The sequence below is a fragment of the Vanessa atalanta genome, chromosome 8 (genome assembly GCF_905147765.1).
Source record: "Vanessa atalanta chromosome 8, ilVanAtal1.2, whole genome shotgun sequence".
NCBI lineage: Eukaryota > Metazoa > Arthropoda > Insecta > Lepidoptera > Nymphalidae > Vanessa > Vanessa atalanta.
In genome coordinates, this window is record NC_061878.1 from 3613578 (window position 1) to 3627279 (window position 13702).

Consider the following 13702-nt stretch of genomic DNA (forward strand, 5'->3'; position numbering starts at 1 on the left):
TACGTTTAATACAGTTCTGTAAAATTACGATTCAAATGTGTTACTGGATTAAAGTATGATTTTGATTGGTCTGACTCGTGATTCAAATTTGCAGCCTTGGGTTGCATTGTAAGAAAGGCAACTGATGAAAAATTGAATTATTTGAAAACTCTATATTATTTTATAGCTTCGATTTTTGTGAGACCCAAATGATAGCGCAAAAATGAAATTTAATTAGGAATATCAATACAGTTTCGCTCGGGAAACTTTTTAACTATGTGACGCTGTTAGCCGGTATGACGGTCTGATTTTTCCTTTACACCACGCAGGTTATCACCCCCTTTGAATTAGCGAGTACATTCATGTCTTACCTTCCAGACATCGTCTCGACGAGAACCTCATTTTCATCCTCTTGGTATAAATTACAAAACTATGAAAAATACCTTTGGAATTTTTATTTTAACTTTTTTTACACCTGTTATGAAGATATATAATTTTGCTTTATATATATACATATATATTTGCGCAGTGGGTAACCGCCAATAAAGTAAATTAATGAGCTGCATTAGTTGTTAGCGACGAATATTTAATATTCATTAGCATTCAAGGAACGCAGAAGGTCATATGCTAATATAGAGACATACGATAGTCAAATTATAATTTAAATACCACTTATTTAACACGAGCGCTCATTTTCCAAGCTATATTATTTAATATTGTTAGTGTATATACCCTATATATAAAAAAAGTTATAAAACGGCTTAAATAGTGGATAGAACTTACCGTAGTAGCACCCTGTACGAGTACTATTGAGTTTTTAGTCACTTAATTTATAATTATAATTCACCTCGTGACGGTTGGTGAACAAAAAAATTGTTCAGATTCATACCAAACTGCATAGAAGCATTGTAGCGTAAGGTCTTTAGGCTTCTATGTACTGGATATTGTTTTTACTTTTGAATCTTTTCTTAAGCATGTCGGAACTCATTAATATCTGATACCGTATATTTACATAACATATACCTACATAATGTATTAAGGCTGTGTTACTATATATACTTAATATATTTTTTTAAGTTAAATTTAATTTACTTGTGGTGTCAAATTAAAGTTGATATTAATTTTCAAAGTCGTAACACAGAATTATTTTTTAATTGGAATTGTTTTTTTTTTTTCATGAAATAGACGCAAAATAACATAACTTTTATTTGAATATGTCTTCAGATTGTGTTGAGCTTGAGCATTTTGTTTTTACAAACTTGGTATACGTGCCTATGGGATATAACGTGTATTGGCGTTGTTGATTCTAGTATCGTAAACTAGCGCATGTGGCCAGAAGGTCAGTGAGCATCTGTTAACAACTGCGATATTGATTATGTTCTCACGTTTAAAATCTTATCGAACAGCGTGTAGGCAAGCGGAAGCGGTTAACGTTAGTGCAAAATTATAATAAGAAAATTCTGAATAGTTACAAACGAATACATAATATGTATAGATTACAACTGTGTGCGTAAACACAGATGCACTCTCTAATTTCTCAGTTAAAAGTATAATAAAACAACAATCCTACGTTACTGTAGAGATCAAACTCAGAATCAACGGTTTTATGTGCTATTCATGGTAGGAGTGTGTAACCACACACTCATTACATATTCAACTATCAAACAGCATTATTCAGTATTGTTGCTTTCCAGTTAGAGGGTGCGTGAGCGTTCCTCTGATGCACCCGAGGACCATAAGAGACCCCGAAGTTTTCCAGTGGGTATTCCGGTGAACCAGAGCGCATAGGCACCTTGAGCACCAGCCAGTACCATACACCCGCTTCATGTTTGAGTTTGCGTCGTTCCAGGGAGATCCAAAGAAAAAAAGTGCTACCAGCAAAACTCATATTGATCGAACCGGATATGAGGCAATCAAATATTGGAATCTCCAAACATTCAAGCTGGGATCTATCCTAATAATTAACAAAATATGGCATGAATTTTATCTATACTTTAAATTGATTTTTAAAAAGATTTATATTTTAACACCAGTGTCACTATAATTAATGTAGCCGACATTTATTACGAAAAATGGTTCGCTTATTTTTGAATCGCCGAACCCGCTCGCTTATACAATATGGTGCCTTATTTTCTGTTTGACGTTTCAATTTAATAGTGACAATTGTTGAACGCACAAAAGCTTTACGATTACTCGTAGACTTTAAGTTCATATATGGGATGAATATAACCCTAATAGAAGAGTTATTTCACAATAAGTCCTTGAGGTTTGTTGCTTTGTATATTATATTTTAAAAGAATATTATGAGTTATTAATATTCCTATTTGAGTTAAAGCCAGGATCAAACCTGCGACTATTAAATGCGACCCATAAATCGTTGCGCTAGTGACGATTTCCTTCTAATAACAATGACAATAATGTATAAATTAAAATTTATAAAAGTATAGAAACCCTCAAATGTTATACAACTAACAATACAACTGGGCAAAGGTCTCATTAAAAAAAAAATACATTATCAAGACTCCAGTACTCGATGGAAATAAATACTCAAAATTATGTAGACTCATGCAGGTTTCATGTGTTATATATATTGAGCAATTGATACTGAACTTGTAGTCCTATTTCAATATGTATCAAAGTACAATGACTTAATTAGTTGCTGTTTCAGTAACGAGTATTAATGTGCGATGAACGTGACCGAGAGCCACCGTTGCTATATATAGAACAATGTAATGAGATGTATTTCCTCACTCCTTGTTTTGAGACTCGAGAAATATTTTTAACAACAGTCGCCTTTTTTACCAATACGAGAATTCCGAGCTTAAATGCGGTCGGTCTAGCAAACGAAGATTCAATTCAAAAATGTTTTTTTTTAAATTAAGGTCATCAAAATGAAATATCTTAATAATTGTTGCTGGTAAAACTTCTTGCCCGTTTTTTTTGATAAAATTACCCATTTCTGGAATTTCGTTCAGTTTAATATTCTTTACAATTTTAAAGTTCTAGAAAAAATCTACTTGAATGAAGTATTAATTATAATTTCGATTTTTATTGTGAGAAAAAAAAATCCAACCTGTAACTAAAAAGAAAAAAAAAACCTTAATCATAAAATGTAAACACGATCACGAAACACATAAAAAAGTTCCGTTCACTCATTCACATGTTCATTACGTACAATAATGAATACGTTTAAGCAAATGCCACAAGAAAGACAACTTACTTAAATGTGCTAGGAATGGATTGCAGTGGAGTCTATTATGTTAATTTGTGCCTATTAAGGAATGGTAACACCGCGCCTCCAATATAAAGATACGTTTTACCGCTTTCGGGACATTCTGACACGATGTGACTATGTCTTATGTGATTATTACGTGTATGTTAAAAATATAGTTATAATATAATCATTTAATTAGTTTTAATTGGATCGGTTTATGTAGTAGTATTAATTGTTAGAGGATCATGTCATGAAAGATACAATTATATTTAAATGTCTTTTTTTTAGTTTAGGTCAACAAAATATATTATTAGTATTCATTTTTACTTATTGATTTTAAAAGTTACACTTACAACTTCACCTTTGTTTATGATTAAATAGAACATCGTCATTACCTGCAAAATAAAAATAAAATAGATTAGTATAGTGATATTGGACAAAATTTCATGCGACATTTAACTCTGAATAAAAATTCTTTGACAGCGGTGGGATTCGAACCCACGCCCTTTCGGACTGGTGCCTAAAACCAGCGCCTTAGACCACTCGGCCACGCTGCCTGCATCGATATCATTGAAATTTGTACCAACAATCGAAATGCGAGCTAGCGTCCTTACAAACTCCAGGGAGTTGGTCTAGCCAATATAATATACTAGTTGGGTCTTTGGGTTTGATTTATGGAGCTGATCGGATAAGACCCGTCGGTTATGTATAAAGATACTTTATAGTTGTCTTTTTTCTGTATACTTAAAAGGGTTTTTTTTATGACATGCGAACTGGCAAATGGGCCACCTGGTAAGTCATCACTGTCCACAGAAATTAGCGCTGTATGAAATATTTAACCATTTCTTACATAAACAATGCCCACCAACATTGGGAACTGAGATACTACGTTTCTTGTGTCTGTTACACTGGCTTACTCAGCTTTCAAACCGGAACACGAAAATACTAAGTGTCGCTAATATATAAGATGTTTGGGTAGTCCCTACCCAGACGGGATTGCACAAAGCCCTACTCCAAAGTAAGGATCTTTTTTTAATATATTAAATGCATAAATTTTCCGTCGCATTTACAAGGCATCCTTCGATGCTTATCCCAGATCAGAAACAAGACCTAATTTATACCGACGCACCTCATTTACACCGATCGTCTGTAATAGGCGTTTATCTACAGCGAAACGTGCTATCATTATGAATTTATGTACGATAATAACTCGGTAAAGGTATCTCATCCCATGATCCGTTCATGGGATTATATAAGTTATATTTATAAAAAATATCAACAAGTTTTAACTAAAAAGATCCAGTTTTCAATGTAGGGTTAATTGTAATACCAGCAATTATATCCTCCGAACATCATCACTATTTTGCCAGATCTGGTTGATAAATGTCGTATCGCCATGTATATTATGTTCTTGACGGAATTCCTAACTATTGAAATGGGTGCTTTATTTGATGAGCTCTGCTATTTAATGCACTACAAACAGTTCTTACTTTAAAACATTTACATTTATAATACAACTATTCGACTTCAGTACTTATATCAACTTAAGTTTTACTTCCAAAGTTTCGGTAACAACTTGCCATTTTTTCATGACTTCATAGTGAATACCATAAATTAATTATTCAATATCTCTCCAATGATATTGCGTCACTTCAATGTCGAAGTTGTTTTTTTATGTTTACTTCTCGTGTGTATGTATATTATTTTTCGGGCCGGCAGTATGCTCGAGCAATCTCGGGGCGTTCCCTGAAAAGACGGTGTAGGTACCGCTGGTATTTTAACGGTTAACCAACTTTATGGGGGTATCGATACGTTTTCATTCACAAAGATTTATTTTGTTGGTTGGTGGAATAACGGTTGTCGTCTAATATCCGACTTATTATACACCCAAATTACGTAATTACACATTAGAAGTTAAAACTAAGCAATTGTTTTTGCAAACAATTTGTTTTCAACATCTTATATGAGGCGAGATGGGACGCGAGGACGCTAGGTCGATTTTAATCAACCGATTTATGTTGTTGCGATTAACCACGCGATCTGAATTTTGATACCGATAGGGCAGAAAATATGCGTATCAATTTTAATTTGGTTTCTGTATCCTTCCTATGATTTAGCTACATATTTAAGTAAAACAAAGTAGGTACGACACCTATTTTGATCATGATTAGGGACCGTGTAACACTAATGTGCGGATGAATCTTGACCTGATATAATATTATTGCTAACTTAGCAGTAGTTTTGAATAATTTGATGAAACGAATAGAATCGCATCCTACGTGCATTAGAAATTAATTTAAGACGTTGACAAATCATCAGTGGGATGTAACAAATATTTCATGGCCAATATCTACTGTTTAGAATTGCTGGCTTATGACTAATGAGAATCATTAATTAGCATTGAATATAATCATTGTCTTATTATGTGAGATTAAAATAATTTTAACGTTATTATGCATACTTTCTATGAATCTATCATTTCATGGTATTATATAAAAGCAAACAATTTAAAGTAAAAAATTATCATTTATATATATATATATATAAATAAATATATTATACTTTTTTAACAACTATGATCATATTCAATACAATAAAAGTATTAAATTTTTACGTTCCAAACGAGAAAATCTCAAAATGTACCAAAAAAGTAGCGCCACATATGTGGTGAGTTAGTAGTCAATTTTATTTTCTTTTGTGAACTTTGCCTGTTTGCTAGTTGATGAGTAAATACCTATTGCAAATATCATTTAAAGCTCAGCGCTAAAAGTGCTTTTAGTTCAAAGCATCAGTATTCACAAAATGGATTGTTCGGACAAAACTCAAATCCTATTGGACATAATTTGTGACCCAGCCCTGAGGCTATATATTTCCCGGGGAAGTAAATTTATGACTCGATAAACACGCAATAATCATCAAATTTTTAATGGTTTTATTTTATAGCTAAGAAAAGAAATATTCATTATAATAATTTTATAGTTACAAAACAAGTAAAAATCACTTTTTAAATATTAATTTCAAAGTTATTATAATACACTAAGTCTTATAATAACTTTGAAATGCTTAAAGGCAAAATTTAACTCTCGAGGGACAAACTTTCAATTTTCAGAATTCGATTATGTGTGTTAAGTTTGTTCATTACGAGTGCAATTTTTTTTATTTTATCGAAATACTTGTATGCATATTTGCATGTATCCTCCACACCTCATTGAAGTAGGTTAGTGGAATAACTCTAAATTCTCTTTAGAGGAGACCTATGTCCAGCGGTGAGGCATTTGGAGACTACTTTATAATAAAGTACCTAGTTAGGTAGAGCACCTAGTCACTGAGATTCTTATCGATTCCTCTTAATTTTTTGGTAGTGCTATAAATAAATAAAGGATTTACATATCGATGCTTATTCATTAACAAAATATATCTATTTTAATGATGTACAGTAGGTACATAATATATATAAATAAAATAAAATATTTTATATAATTAAATAGATAAAATTATTATAGCCCACACAAAAAATATACTGTTCATTGAACCGCCTTAATATCTCTACAATCTTATATAAAAATATATACTGATAAAAAGCATATTTTCAAAATATTATTTGTTTATTTGTTTAAATATGTAACTTCAAAAATATATCCAGGAGCATAAGTATTATATATTATTTTATATCAGGAAATTCATTCACCTAAATGTTATAATATAAACCGTCACAAACCATTACCCGCGTCTTCGCACAGCTCCTGCAAACGATCCGAAGGGTCGTCCAAGACTTATCATAACATTAAAATAAAACAACGATAAAAAATATTCAGAAATGCGTCTCATTTCAACTTGTGTTTGTCGCAAACTGCTCTTAACCGCTTTTAGCCGCTTTTAGCCGCTTCGGTGCGGATATATTTGTAATAATTTGATTTTCTACATATTAAATCATTTTGACCAAGTATTCAATAAAGAAAAGCCACCTATCGTACTCACAGTACATAAGAGTGAAGTGATCTGAACTTAAATATTCTGAGAAGACCCGATACATTCATACAAACATAAATTTAACGAAATTCTAAAATGGTGTCAACTCTCTCCACCTATTAAGATTAGTAATTTGACCTTGACCCATAATACGTCGATTTCCAAAGGTTTCTAATTAAAGAACACACATTCATTATTACATGAGATGCAAATATAAATGTCAATCAGTAATGAAATAAATTACGTACTACATGCGATTCGATCTTTGACAATTTTAAAAGCCCGTGTGAACACGTAAGTGACATTCCCAAACAAGAAACCTAATGTAAATATAATAAAAACCATTTTTTTTTATTAGACTCGAATGTACGTAGCCCAAGTTATTTCATCGAATCGATGAACTCACCAAAAACCCCCGTACGCGGTACTCGTGAACGGTAAATAGGAGAAACATCATTAACAGTGGCCGGGGATCGGAGATCGGTAAAAAATATTTAGAGTAGCATATAAGGGTCGGAATTAGCTGTGAGCGGCGGGGGTGGATTTCTGTGGCTTGTTCGTTTGCCTCGTAAAAAACACGACGGCCGCCCGCTGTGAGCATTAGACAAACCACGCTTCGAATTTGCAATGATAATGCGTATTTGTGCTATCTTTACCTTTCCTAATAGTTTTTTTGTTTGCTTAGTGTTTTGTTTTTTTTTTGTAGACTGAAGAATTCGTTCTAAAAATATTTTAAATATATGGCGCCAATGTTGATTTAAGTGTTCGAAAATATTCCAAAATTCAAAACATTTAATCTTTAATTTAAGTAATTTCCTTATTTTTATCAATACATTTCAAAAATATAATTTATTACTTATTATTTCGCAATAAAAAGAATAATAATTAACAATTACTCTAAAAAGAAACTCATTTAATAAAGAACGACAAAATAATTATTTTTGTTAATACCCACATCCCTAATTGCATTTAGTGACATTAAAACACAAGTCACTTTAAAGTCATTACAATAAGGCATAATTTACTTTGGCACTAGATGTACGTGATAGAGGACAGTAGTGTGATTAAAATAATGTGCCAAATTGGGAGTGCCCTGTGAGGGGAGCTACACGCCTCGCCCGAGTATCCCTTTGAGGTAATTATGCTTCTTTTTAAAAGCTACACCATAAATAAACTTTTCGGTACGTGAACTGTTTCATTTGTTTGTCGGAATTTTTAATGTCTCCTTTACACTCGAAACCTATGTCACAGAATTTGGACAATTCACATTGCAAACATGCAATGCTGAACTTGGTCCCGCGTACAGAATTGGAATCCATTATTTTCGTATTCATCAAGAGATTAAATATATAAGCGTATTTTTATATTATATTATGATGCAATTGAAATAAATACCGTTATTTTTGCGTTTAACTCAAGTTTTCCTTTAACATCGTCAAATATGTTATAGACACACCTGTTAACACGATGTAGTTTACGAGCATACCTGTAGTTCACCGTTCACGATATCCACAAACAAAGCCATGTGGACGCTGACGTGCTAACCGTTCAAAATGTTTCACAAACAAAGCTTAACGAGCGATCAGTTATGATTTGCATCTGCCGTGAACAGTTGCCGTATCTCATAGATCGCTGCACCGCTGTAAGCTGATCTACAGTTAGTCTGTTCAATTTATTACAGCGCTATGGAGCGCTTAAAGATTGGTAGCCATCTTTAATCGTGATCGATGGCCGTCGCCTGCGGTCGTGACCCTGAATAATGTCAATGGGTTATGCACTACCGTCCTAACCAAATCTTTATGGATGTGCAAATATGTACGAGTAGCTTTACAGAATTATTTCACTGTTCTTTTTTCAAATGACAAGCGATTCGGTTCAGTTAGACCATAGATAAGAAAAAAATAGACATGTCCAACTTTTGGACTTTTTGCCTTCGCTTCATTCACATCGTAGTAATAACATTTATGGTGAAGAAAATAACATGTATGTTTCATGGCTAACAGGAAACGATTTTGTCCTAAGTTAAACGGTCACGTTCTGTCAGTAAATAGTTAATACCTTACTAAGGTATGTTTCATAGTATTTCCTTCGAGCTAAAGAATTTAATAAGAAGTTCATTAGAGAGTATACGTTGATCTCGCACGTTTCAAATATAGTGCTAGTAAAAACAACCCGTTCGAGCAAGTTACGAGTTTAATACTGACGTTGCAATAGTCTTTGGTTGGATCTTACACTTGGAATTCGTTCTCGTAATTATGCCGTTGACGATAGATTATTATTATTACAACTAACTGTCATCGTTTCAAACGGTGTTTTAATAGCAAACTGCCATAAAGTATATGTATGTCTCACTAAATTGTAATTATTAAATAGCGCAACAGGGCAATCGCTAATAAACAATATAAGATGTGTTTAATATAGTATTAAATTTCTTATGAATTAATAAATAAATTCAATAAAGATGTAGCTAGATTTGTTGATGCTTTAATTATTTAATTACAGTCTTATATAATTGTTAAAAGTATTTAAAATTAAACGTATGTATTTTTTTAAATCAATGTTAAGCTAACTGTATCAGTATAAATTATCTTTATAGAGATCCATAGCTAAGAGTGGAAGATTAAACTCACACCTTATTCGTTGCAGAATTTTGCTCTATATTTTGTTAAAAATAAAAAGAAACGAAACAAATGAATGTCGATAAAATTATCTATTAGCTCATCTCAACATTTAATCGACACGCTAACAGGTATACTAAATAATGATATATATTTAACAAGAATAGACTTGTCACATTAATGGTCAAAATTTTCAAGTGTATGAAACTGCGAAGCGAAGCTTCTTATTTAATATTATATAGTTAAATCTAATAATATTTAATAAATAATTCTCATTTTCCAGTTGTTGTGTTGTGTGTATTATGATTCTGTAGGATAGTATATTAATGCAAACTATGTTTAAGTAACACTTATTATCAGTAAATCCAGCAATGGAATTGTTTTCTTAAAACTACTAACCAATACTATATACCTGTACTAATATTATAATTGCGTAAATAATCGATCTTTCTGTCTGTTACGCTTTTACGGCTATTATTACATTATATCTAAAACCTCCTTAACCCCTACTCCAAATACAAAGAAAAAGCCGCGAGCGAAAACTAGTAAATTATAAACAAATAAAAAGTGACTCTTTGGTATCCAAGAGACGGAACTAGAAAACAGGGGCGTCCTATCCTTTGTAGCTCTAATCCTGGGGTTGTATCGGGCTAGTGTCCAACGCCAAAAGGCACCGACATCTTCTAGTTTTCTTTTGGTGCAAACACTTCTCGATATCAGCAAAGTTTTATATATTGTATAGTATAGTGTAGTTTAGAGTAAGGAACTAATTTATTATTAAAAAAAAATGTAACTCGTTCAAGCTAATAGTTTTTCAATCGCACGATAAAAGTTTTTTAAATAAATCATTACATTAAAATGAAGCAATATGCCTTTGTTTTAATTAATCATAGTTTTCTTAATAGCTCTATCGGTAAGCGCTTCTATACGTACAGTCAACTTTAACTCAGCGGGTATACATCTTATCGTCCTACACATTTTTTCTTGTATGTTCTTGACATATATTTTAAACATTTGATCTAACTTATAAATGAAGCAGCCCTTTTTATTTCATTTTTAGATTTATCTTTAAAATTTCCGTGTTTTTGATAAGTCAGGACAAACTAAATTATGGTTCTTTATAACTTCGATCTGGTGATCATATCCTAAAGCATTTATAAAAAGAAAAACTGCATTGAATGAATTTAAAGGTTTGTTTTGCTTGTAATATTATGGCTATTAGTCAGATCTTCTCTTAAATGATACTTCGTAAACCTAATAACAAGAAAATACAACATATTGCAGACAAGATTGGAAACATAAAGTTGAAAGCGGAGTGTGCTGTAGGCGTTTCCATGGCATATGGTTCAGCAAAAAACAATATGGGCCAATGAAGATGAATCGCAGCGTAGGTAGATACGACTGCCGATACTGCAGGTCAACCTCATTAATCACCAGTAGGCTCGACCGCCCTGCGCGTAAAACTACACATGGTCTTGGAAAGTAGCGAACGCCGTCCATTATTTTGTTTAAGTGCAATTACGTGAATGTTAATGATTCTTTGTATTTTATATCTCTCGATACTTCGCATATTCTCTCGATTTAAATAAGAGGGTGGATAAACAATAGTAAGGTCTGTCGTTTTTACAAGCGTAATAGTTCGTTTTTCTTTTTGATGATGATAACCAATAAATCTAGCTAGGAAATGTCATCAAAGTTTCATAAGCATACGATTACATTTAATATTTATCCGTCGTGTTTATATTTTATTTTTGTACAAATTGTAGTAAATTTATTTATAATACAAATATCAAATTTCATTATTTCTAATCTCTCAGCCGGTACGAATACATTCGGCTCAGAGCTAACACCATTGTGTTACAACATTTTTTTCATTTATTTTAAACATCTGATAATAAGTTCAATCATTTCTGAGTTTTGTTTAAAAAAAAACAAACTTTAACTAATTTCTAAAAAGTAGAAATAGTAACGTAATTACGCATTTTCAGCAATGTGCTCAAAAGTTTGCAACAAAACTTTTCACCAATATATTTAAAACGTAAAAATATCTCATAAAAAGTTTTATAACTTTTAGTTTTTCACTTTAAATTTTAAAAGTTAATCCTAAAAAAAATCAACGAACACAGACATGCGATAACAAATATAAATAAAAAAAAAACGAACGAACGAAGGATTTATCGTTTCACATTATAACAATACATACATCTGACAACTGATCAAGAACGTACTTAACGCTAAATTACTTTTCTTTCAGAATGGCAGGTCATCTCAGTCAATGAGTTCCCAATAAATCTTACCGATGTCATAATGCGACCCTTAATGGTAATGTATACAAAATTAAATAACGATCTTTAAATATTTATCGTATCAGTGATCTCGTCAGTTTGTTATTTGGCAGTATGTCCCCTTAATATCTGCGTCCGACATTCTCATGTGATTACTTTAACAAATCTTCCACAGATAAGGAAGTTGGGGTGTGATGGTTCCTGATGTCTGTAATAGCGGTAATCTATCACGTTGCCTTTGTTACGCTAATAGATAACGATTTGCGTCGCATAAGTATTTACATATTGATCATTGCATATCTTATTTTCTGATGATGACGTCATCGAAACGGATTTCAGGAAAAGGGACACAAGACACTTACGACAGGAAATATTAGTTACTACTTCAGTTAAAATATCACTCTCTCACGCTTACAGTCTCAGAATCAACGATTTCGCTCTCCGAAGCACTCAAAATTAACGGTTGGTTTTCTTGACGGAAAAATCCTCAAAACAATCGGAATTGTAAATCCGTTTCACTTGAAAGTGGAACTCAATACCTTGGAAACCTCAGCCACACAAGACATCAAATTCTAGTGGTTTGGCTGTAAAAGACTAACAGACAGACAGACGGACAGAGTTACTTTCACATTTATAATATTAGTATGTATATTAATGTACGATGACGTAGCATAAAGTAATAAGCACTCCGCGTTGTAACCATAATTAAGTGCTCGGTTATAACATTGTCTGCAACATTTATCTAAAGTAGAAAAAAAAAATCCAGATAAAGTATAAGCTTTATCTCTGCAGGATAGTCTTTTCATATTGCAGTAAAGAATAAATAAATATACTTATTGTATTAAAGGTTTTTTTTTTACATAAATAAGTAAAAGTAACCCACAGAAAATGAACATTAATCCAAATATTATGTTATTACTTTATAATAATACGTTAGAAGAAATACGCCAAGAAAGATTCACAACCAACGCTACAGAAACGCTATGGAAACATTTATAAAAAAAGTAAATCACAATACTAATTTGACCTTGATATGTAGCTCTTATAACGCCCAAATAAGTTTATCATCTAAAAAATGGTAATACCGAGATGCACATCGAATAACATCATACAATCGAATAGACAAACTAACGAACGTAATCTAAATCCATATTTAGAACACGTCTAGAAAAGTCGAATTGAGATTGAGATGGGTCGTTGAGAGGCGAAACACGTATCTTTTGTTATTTGAGAAGCCGAGCTGCAACTACTGTATATTTATCTGTTTTGCATGTGGGTAAATAGTGTTATATAAACTCAGCTAACAGATCAGATGCGTCGTGGAAACGTACGGAGTACAGCTGCGCTCGGAATTGATTATTTACTCTGATCTTTACAATATCGTCTCTCTCTTGAAACCAAAATACATAAGATATAAGCAACAAATCCTTGGAAGAAATTATAATAAACTTCTTTGATAATATGTTTTGCACCTTGCTGTATTTTACATGGTCTTTGTCTTAGTGATATACATTATAGTCAACATTTTCGACCGACAATAGCGCAATGGTTATAGTTTGCCTATCGATGTAAAAAGTTGCAGTCGTCGTCTCCACTCGTATATGTCCACACATGCTTAATACTTAGTAAATAAAGGA

General features: G+C 32.3%; 1 protein-coding gene and 1 non-coding gene across 2 annotated transcripts in view; both read right to left on the bottom strand.

The window, feature by feature from the left end:
- Positions 1-13702, bottom strand: part of LOC125065587 (caskin-1) — a 237735-nt gene that overhangs the window by 125044 nt on the left and 98989 nt on the right. The window lies entirely within an intron of this gene.
- On the bottom strand, positions 3671-3750 carry Trnal-uag. Its single transcript has one exon. It is a non-coding gene; the product is annotated as a tRNA-Leu (tRNA).